The sequence below is a fragment of the Bubalus bubalis genome, chromosome 14 (assembly GCF_019923935.1).
Source record: "Bubalus bubalis isolate 160015118507 breed Murrah chromosome 14, NDDB_SH_1, whole genome shotgun sequence".
Lineage (NCBI taxonomy): Eukaryota > Metazoa > Chordata > Mammalia > Artiodactyla > Bovidae > Bubalus > Bubalus bubalis.
In genome coordinates, this window is record NC_059170.1 from 60,504,406 (window position 1) to 60,512,930 (window position 8,525).

At 38.4% G+C, this 8,525-nt stretch overlaps 1 non-coding gene across 1 annotated transcript; it reads left to right on the forward strand.

Moving 5' to 3' along the window:
* The first annotated feature begins 6,093 nt into the window (after positions 1-6,093).
* On the forward strand, positions 6,094-6,167 carry TRNAN-GUU. Its single transcript has one exon. It is a non-coding gene; the product is annotated as a tRNA-Asn (tRNA).
* Positions 6,168-8,525: the final 2,358 nt, after the last annotated feature.

Genomic DNA, 8,525 nt, shown 5'->3' on the forward strand with positions numbered 1-8,525 from the left:
TAGACTGAGCAAAGAAGATCCCCCCGGCCAGAGTGGGTGGGTGTCATCCAATCCATTGGGGGCCTGAGTAAAACAAAAGGCAGAGAAAGGACCTTTCTGTTTGAACTGGGACATCCATCTTATTCTGCCCTCAGACTCGGGTGCTCCTTTTCTTGGGCGGAATGGGGCTTACTCCACTGGTTCGTCTGGTTCCCAGGCCTTTGGGCTTGGGTTGGACCTCCTGCTTCTAGATGGCAGGTCGTAGTTCTTAGCTTTCATAACCTCAGGAGAAAACATTTCAGAATAAATCTCTTTTTCTATTTGTATATATCTCCTATTGCTTCTGTTTCTCTGTAGACTAGTACAAACTTCTGTGGCAGCCAATCCAGGACAAGAGGTACCCTTGTCCAAACCCTGATAAACCCCAGCAGCTCCTGCTGTGAGTCTTACTTCACAGTTTCAGAAATTAATATGCATCTGTTCACCAAGAGGTTAACAGGTGAGGAAGATTTGATTCCTCATAACCAAGTGATAAAGGATTTTATTTTTGAACCACCAAACTCAATGGTGATTCACTGAGGGCTCCATCCCACCCTCAAAACCATAGGCAGTGGTTATTCCTCTTTCTGGTGACTATTTCTCAGGAGATGAAGTGTCCGGTCAGAGTGATTTAGTGAATATAAAATTGAAACAAAGAAGAGATAGGGGATTTTAAAATAAAAATTTAAATTATTTCAAGGATATTTCTGTTTAAATAAATGAGATTATTCACATTGTATGATGTTGAGGAATACTGAGGTCTGTTCTGCCAAACTCAAGGTCATTGTCACCTATCTCTCTGGGCTTGTTCTAGTCTCATTTATTTATTTATTTTTTCCATTTTACCATTGTTTCAGATTGATGTTACAGCATCCAGTTTATTAAATGTGTTAGAGGGAGCAAAAGCACCCAACCTGAATCTGTTTATGACAGAAACACCAGACAACCTGATGTTTAAGGACATTTGACAACATAACTGGCCTGTATGCTGCTGAAGTGTCCAAGTCATGGTATGTAAGAGACAAACAGATAGATTCAGGAACTGTTACAGATTTTAAAAGACTGAAAGACAGGACAATGACATGCAAATCATGACCTTGGATTATGTTTTGCAATAAGGGACCTTACTGAAACAACTGGTGAAATCGGAATAAGATCTACAGATTAAGTCCTAATCCTCATAATGCCATATCAATGTTAAGATTCTAATTTTGATCATGATTCTGTGGTTATGTAATGAAATTCCTTCACTTTAGGAAACACCCCAAAGTATTTAATGGCTATCACATCTGCAATTTACTGTTAAACAAATCAGAAAAAGTTAAATATTGAGAGAAAGAGAAAAAGTTACAGTGTAGTAAGATAACAACATTTGTGACATTTGGTTAAATTCTTTGTACTATTCTTGCAACTTTTGTGTCTGAAATCATGTTAAAAAAAACAACAACTTTAAACTAGTGGGAGATTTTTAAAGTCTCCAAATTGTTTAAAAACATGTCTAATGTACAGTTCTCAAAAACAAAACAACAAAAGAGGCAGGATAGCCTAGCGGTTAAGAAAGTAGCCTGGGGACTTCCCTGGTGGCCCAGTGGTTAAGAATCTGCCTTCCAATGCAGGGAACCAATGGTTCAGTCCTTGATTGAGGAACTAAGACCCCACATGCCCTGAGGGCAACTAAGTCCACACTTGGCAGCCAAAAATACATAAATATTGAAATAAATAAGCATAATTTTTTTTTAAGTGTCTGGAGTAACATGCCTGGATTTGAATACTGGCTCTGTCACTGACTGTGTGATTTGGGGTTAGTTACTTAACTCTAGTTTCTCTACCTGTAAAACAGGGATGATAATAGTGGAAGTTACTTAACTAGGTCACTGTAAAATTTAAACAGGGAAACATTGGTAAAGGACTTGGAACAGTGCCTGAAACAAAGTCTTATATGTGTATTTGTTAAATGAATAAATCTAGAAAAGCACTTCAGCCTTAGCAGTACCAAAATCGCATTTAGGAATAGCAGTATTTTAAACTTTAAAACAATTTTTAAAGTTTTTTAGAAACAGTCGATTTGAACTTTTATTAGTCTCATCTTTGATCAATTTGGGATTACTGTTGTTTCCCTTGATATTCTCTGGTACTAAATTTTTTAGTCAGCTTCATAGTAGGAATCTGTGAACTCTACTAATATTTCACAACAGTATTGAATATAACTTTCATTTTCATTTTCAGTTGTTCAATACATTTAGCATAAGTAAGTCAAGTCCTATAGGAGGTATAAAGACATAATATTTCTGAGCTCTAGGCATGTACACAAGTTCAAAGGGGTTTAAATAGGTACAGAGATGGCTGTAATATGAGGTTTGGCCAAGGAAAAAGTGCTAGATGGTTACAAGAAGGAAAGATTAGATCTAGTTGGAGGGATCAAGAAAGGTTTCATAGGATGAGACCACTGTATGAGCTTGAAGGAGAAATAGGCTTTAAAAGGCAAGATGACAAAGGAAGGGTATTCTAAGAACAGGCATGAGAAGAAAAAAAAAAGGTACAACAACAAGGAACATCAGGTGGTACCTTGGGCAAGTTATTTAAAGTTTAAATAGATTTAGGACTTAAATTTAAAACCATTATAAGCCTTAGTTTCTTCATCCATACAATGTGTATAACAGTAGTATCCATTTATTGGAGCTTAAGTTCTATGTAGGGAAATAGGAACATGGAGTATACCGTGTGAATATTAAGCAGTGAAAATGGGGGTGGAAAAGTAGAGACAGAGTCAAAGTTTAGAGATGTTGCAAAAGTAGAATCTATGACTTTCTGAATGATCCAAGGTAAAAAATAAAAGATAAGGAACTTGGATGATACTAGGATTTCAACTGAGCTTCTGGAAGAGTGGTAGTGTCCTTTAAGGGCCACAGAGGAGAAAAAACTATCTTTTACCATATCTCATAAACACTGAGCTTGCGCTTTATTTGTGATATCTCGTATTTGAAAAACATCCTTTTGGTGGGATCATACTTTAAATATACAAGAGCACTTGTTATTTACAATATTCTAGGATGAATCATTTTGTAAATATTGTCAAATCTTTCAAATATGGATTTATTTGAGCTTGCTTGTGCTTTTTTTTTTTAATAAAAAAATGACCTATATAATGTTTATATGCCTTTGGAAACTCTAACAATGTTATGGTCAATGTTTCATTGAGTGAACAGTTCATTACATACCAGCTCTTTTACCAGCTACAATCTTCTCAGTGATTCAGTTGACTTTAATTCAAGGTTTCAAAATCCATTTACAGGATAGTAGCCACAAGGAGGAGGCTATTCCCAGGGCTCTGGTCCGACTCCCTTTTACTACATAGCAGTTTTAAAATGTGACTTCAGTTAGTTTTGAAAGTGGGTCTCATAGTTCTTTACTTGCTTTTAGAGACCGCTGGTTCAACATTCTCTTTTAACTGATTTCCTTGTGTCCCAATCCTCTCCCTATTGAGGTGATTTCTCTAACTCCCTGGATTTCTTTTTAAATTTTAACTAACTGGATTTTTCTTTTTTCTAATTTTTTAAAATTTATTTATTTTAATTGGAGGCTAATTACTCTACAATATTGTAGTGGGTTTTGCCATAAGATTCTTCATTTTTAACAACTCAGTCGCTGTCCTTTTGAAATACAGGAATTGAAAAGAATTAAGGTCATGCACAATTGTGTTCATGAAAATCCTGTGGGTTGCGTCTTCTGTTGGTTTGAAATTGGAGGCATGGCTTCTGAGAGCACTGGAATCATGATACCAGGAAGGTCTATAAATCAGTGTGGGCCATCTTGCCTTGTATGTCAAGACAGGTGGATTCCATTTGCAAGATGTTCTTTTTCTCTCTTTTTTCCTCTCTGAGATGGAAATAAAATATAGAGGCCCATTAATCTGCAGAGGTCAGCTTCTTTGATAGGGCACATTCTTGGAAGAGTTAAAGTTGCAGTTCATTGTATATGATATACAAAAAGGGGGCAAAATCCCCAGTCCTTTGTACTTTTAGCAATTATAAAGACCTAAGTATTAATGAAGCTGTAAGAATCATTTGTTGTGGGCTATCCTGAAATTTAAGGAAAAATGATGTGTGTTTCTGAAGTTAATCCAGTGGACTTAATTTGGCTTTAAAAACTGGGCATAGATATTAAGGCCTAAAATGAGATAATCACAAAGATTTAGATGACAACACATGCACTTATTTTTGTAAATGGGCATTTTGCATAAAAGTTACATTTGATATGCATCATGGGAGTGAAATGTTCATATTCCATTTAATATATGTTCTTTTGAAGAATTTGCAAATAGACAAAATGGCAAAGCTAATGAACTGTGGATATAGCAATTTATTTTCTTAAAAATATTAACAACCACAGAACTAGGCTTGAAGACTAAATTTTAAACAACTATCCTCACATAGAAAAAAGTTTTAGCAGACAATGAGCTAATTAAATAATTAGTGTATGATGAGCCAATTATTTCTTTTTCTCATCAACTTTTTCAGATCTCTCTTTTTCGAAGTTAAAATGTTAGCATGATGACTGAACTGAGGAAAAGAGATTGGAGCTTTAGGTAATCTCATGAATAGAACTGTTCCTAATATTTCAAGTGGCAGAGTAAATATTGAATGAAAGGGTGGTGAGGTACTAGTCGCAGTCTGTTCTAACTGAACAGTAACAAGCACAATAGCAAAGGAGAGAATACTCATTTTGGTATTCAGAGAAGAAAAACCAGTGTCTCATAGTTTTTGCTCACATTAACAGGTACGTAAAACATTTAAGTATGGATGTAGCATCATATAATGAAAGCAGACTCATTATATGTTCTTTATAAGTACTTCCTGGATTTTTCTTTAATTCAAAATTTTCAAATGCATTTCTAAAAGTTTTTTTTTTTTTTTTTTTTGAGGGCAGCGTGGTACAGCTTGGTATGAATCCACAGCTGTTTGATATCTCAGTGCTTTCAAGGAACTTCACTAATAGGTTCCAAAGCCAATTTAAGTTGTCTTATCAAGCCACAGGAACTCAAAATATTGATTGGACTAAGGCACACCACATACAACTTCTATAAATCAAGATATGAATTCTTCTTCAAGGGATTCTAGACAGCAATTTAGTGACTGTTAAAAATTTAAGTATAGATTTGTCAAGTGGAAAGTAGCAGTTCTCTGAGGCGGGAAGGGGGGGAAGTGTCTAGGGTTTTGAAGATTATCTCTAAAGGCATCAGGACATAGTCACACAAAGGGTAAGATTTTCATATAGTGTATTTACAGGGGTGTAATGTTTGCCACAGGTGTTTCTGTGTTAGGGATTTTCAGGCGTTAATCATAAATCATACTTTTTTTCTTTAACTTCTCTTTCCTCAAATTGAGTTGTAAATATCCTGTGAAATGTATGTTTTCAGTGGCATAGTTCAAATGTAGGTGTACACGCTAATTTCAGGGAGACTCAGGAGCAATTTAGCAATTAACTACAGTGTACAGAGATTAAAGAACAATGCTGTAGCTTTTTCCCAATGTCTTTTTCCAGTAACAAAATGTAAGTGATGAATAATTGCACTTAGAGATTAGTACACAACAAATGGGAATTATATACACGGATTATTTTAATAATACCTGAATATAAAAATGAAGAAGGCAGATACAATTCAGATGACCTTGGGAATGGTACACAAGAAAATTATGAAGATTAGTGAACAAAGCACCGGATAGAGTTTGAAACAAAAGGCAAGTTTCTCAGCTCATAAGATTAAAATTTTTATTTCCCTATAAAACAAACATAATAGTTAACTCCCTGAAACAAAACGTTCCAAATGGGAGGGGGGTGGGGAGTAACAGCAGTATTTTAACACTCTTGCAATATGAAATTCTGCTCGATCTTGCTGTATTTTATAATTTTACAGTATGCTTAAAGGTAGAAAATAGAATTAAAGGGTTAGAAATGCTAACTGGAAAAACTGGATTTTAATGAGAGGAATCAGTAAGCAGAAAAGAAAGAAACATTCACGCACTGCCTTTATTATTCTTCATAAAGGTTATGGCTGGAGGTGGTAACCGCATCGGAGTCTCTGTGGCGCAATCGGTTAGCGCGTTCGGCTGTTAACCGAAAGGTTGGTGGTTCGAGCCCACCCAGGGACGCTCTTCTATTTTACAAGATTGTCGCCGGCGGTTTTGCACAAATCGTGGGGTTGAGGCCTCTGGGCTACGCTGAGCTGGATTTTCAGAGCCGGTGAAGAACAACCGCGTGTCTTACTTCGCGGTCCGCGGGCAGGCGGAGGGGGGAATTCTTCAGCTTCCGGGCGCGCAGGGGCCCCTCCTCCAGCCGCCTCGCTCCCCATGCGGCCAGGTGGGCGCTTCCTGCCAGCCCCGGGCCGGGCGTGTGAGTCCAGCGCCTTAAAGCCCCCGCGTCCTTTCACTTACACGCCCTCAGTTCCTAGACTCCGGCCCTCACCCGGTCGCGCGGGCCGCTCGGCTCGTGCCCCGCCCGCTGGGCTCCGGCGCCGCTAGCGCGCGCTGAGGCGGGGCGGCCGCCGCGTCCCGGCCTCGAACCCGCCGCCCCGGCTCCCGCGCGGCCGAGGGGCCGGCATTCCGCTTCAGGACCATTACCGTGTCGGAGGTTGACTGAATGTACGTATTTAATGTCAAGTTCAAGCTGTACTTTGACCTAAGACGCTCCAGGTGTTTGTCCCCCCGCCCCCCGCAGTGTTGAATTGTGCAGCATTTTGTTTGCTCCTTGTCAACAAATAATCCCAGAATTGAACTTAGCCTGGCGTTGGTAAACTCAGAAATGTGTCATAAAGACTCTGTATGACACTATTTTAAGAGTATGTGTATATTTTACTTTTTCTACTAAAGTTTTAGAATTTAATAGAGAATAGAATATACCTGAAAAATGTCCCATATATTCGGAAAGGGAGAAAGCTTTATTTTACAACTGTGTTGTTGTTACACATTAAAAAAAATGAGAAAGATTAAAAGTGAAACTGCTACTATATTTTGCTTCGACATTCTATATGCATATTACCGTTTCACAAAGCTCTTGCAAGATAGTTACCTTGTACTTTGTTCTCTAAATATATGCTGCCTTGAGACTTAATCACAGGTTCATCATGATAATTATTGTCTTGGGTGTAGATTAATTTGAAAGATGATTCTGGAGAAAAGTGGTATGTCTTATCCCTGAGAATATACAGTTATGCTCTTCTTCGTATTTCCTCCAGGTTAACATATTAATAAAGGCTAATGTTTTTTGCATGGTTACTCCTTGCCAGGCACTGTTCCAAGTGCTTTTCCTGGATGAAAGTGTGAGACCTTTGCAACAATACTTTCAGGTATGTCCCATGGTTCCCATTGTACAGATGAGCCAACTGAGTCTCCATGTGGTGCTGAGTGATTTGCCTAAAGTCACATTTGGTTCCTAGCACAGTGCAGATTAAAACCCCAGTTGTCAGGCTTCAGAGCCCACACTCCTCAATCCTGTACTACCTACTCAGAAGTTCTCTCCTCTAAAATAGAGCTACTTGATTGATTAGTTAATTTAAAACCAAAGGTAATACTTTAATTGGTTTTTCTGAAGTTTCATTAATATTTTGTTCCAAGTTTCACAAAGGAAAGAAAAAAAAACAACCCACTGAACATTCATGAAATACTAAAGGGCATTGTTAAATCATGTATTCATTGTGCTGCTTCATTGTACTGAAATGAAAACTGTGTGGAATGAAATCATCCTGTGATATGTGTCTTTGGAAAACAATTTGATAGCATTTGTGTCCAGAAGACAAGGTTAGAAATAGAGGCGGGTTGGAATAACCCAGAGAAAATATGGAAGAAGAAAAAGAATAGGTTCAAGCCAAGCTGAGGGGGTTAACATGGTGTCTAGGAATTCTCAGACCCCTGGCTGGTGTTGGGCCATTGGGGTGCCCAGTCAGACTCCTATTTCAGGACACTTTTGTGAGAGAGTTACCAGGATTTTCACTTGACTGGGGCCTAGGTGGCAGTTTTAAATTTGATCCTAAATTTCTAAGTATATTCTACTTCACCCTATTCAGGCAGCTAATGGGATTTAGAGGCCAGAAAATAAAGAGAGAGGATTACATGAGAAGGGAGGTGGGCTGAGGAGTGCAAAACTGCTCTCTAATGTAAGTAGTTGATTTTATTATGTGGGCAAGTGCTTAGTGATTTTCTTTGTGCTGGGCTGTTGCAGATAGGATAGATGAGAAACATTTTAGAAAACTTGCTTAAATATTTATGGATGTGTTGGCTTTGTACAGTGTGTATTGGTAACAGTATAAATGATGTTTCTGGGGCTGCTGCTGCTGCTAAGTCGCTTCAGTTGTGTCCGACTCTGTGCGACCCCATAGACAGCAGCCCATCAGGCTCCCCTGTCCCTGGGATTCTCCAGGCAAGAACACTGGAGTGGGTTGCCATTTCCTTCTCCAATGCATGAAAGTGAAAAGTGAAAGTGAAGTCGCTCAGTTGTGCCCGACTCTTAGCGAC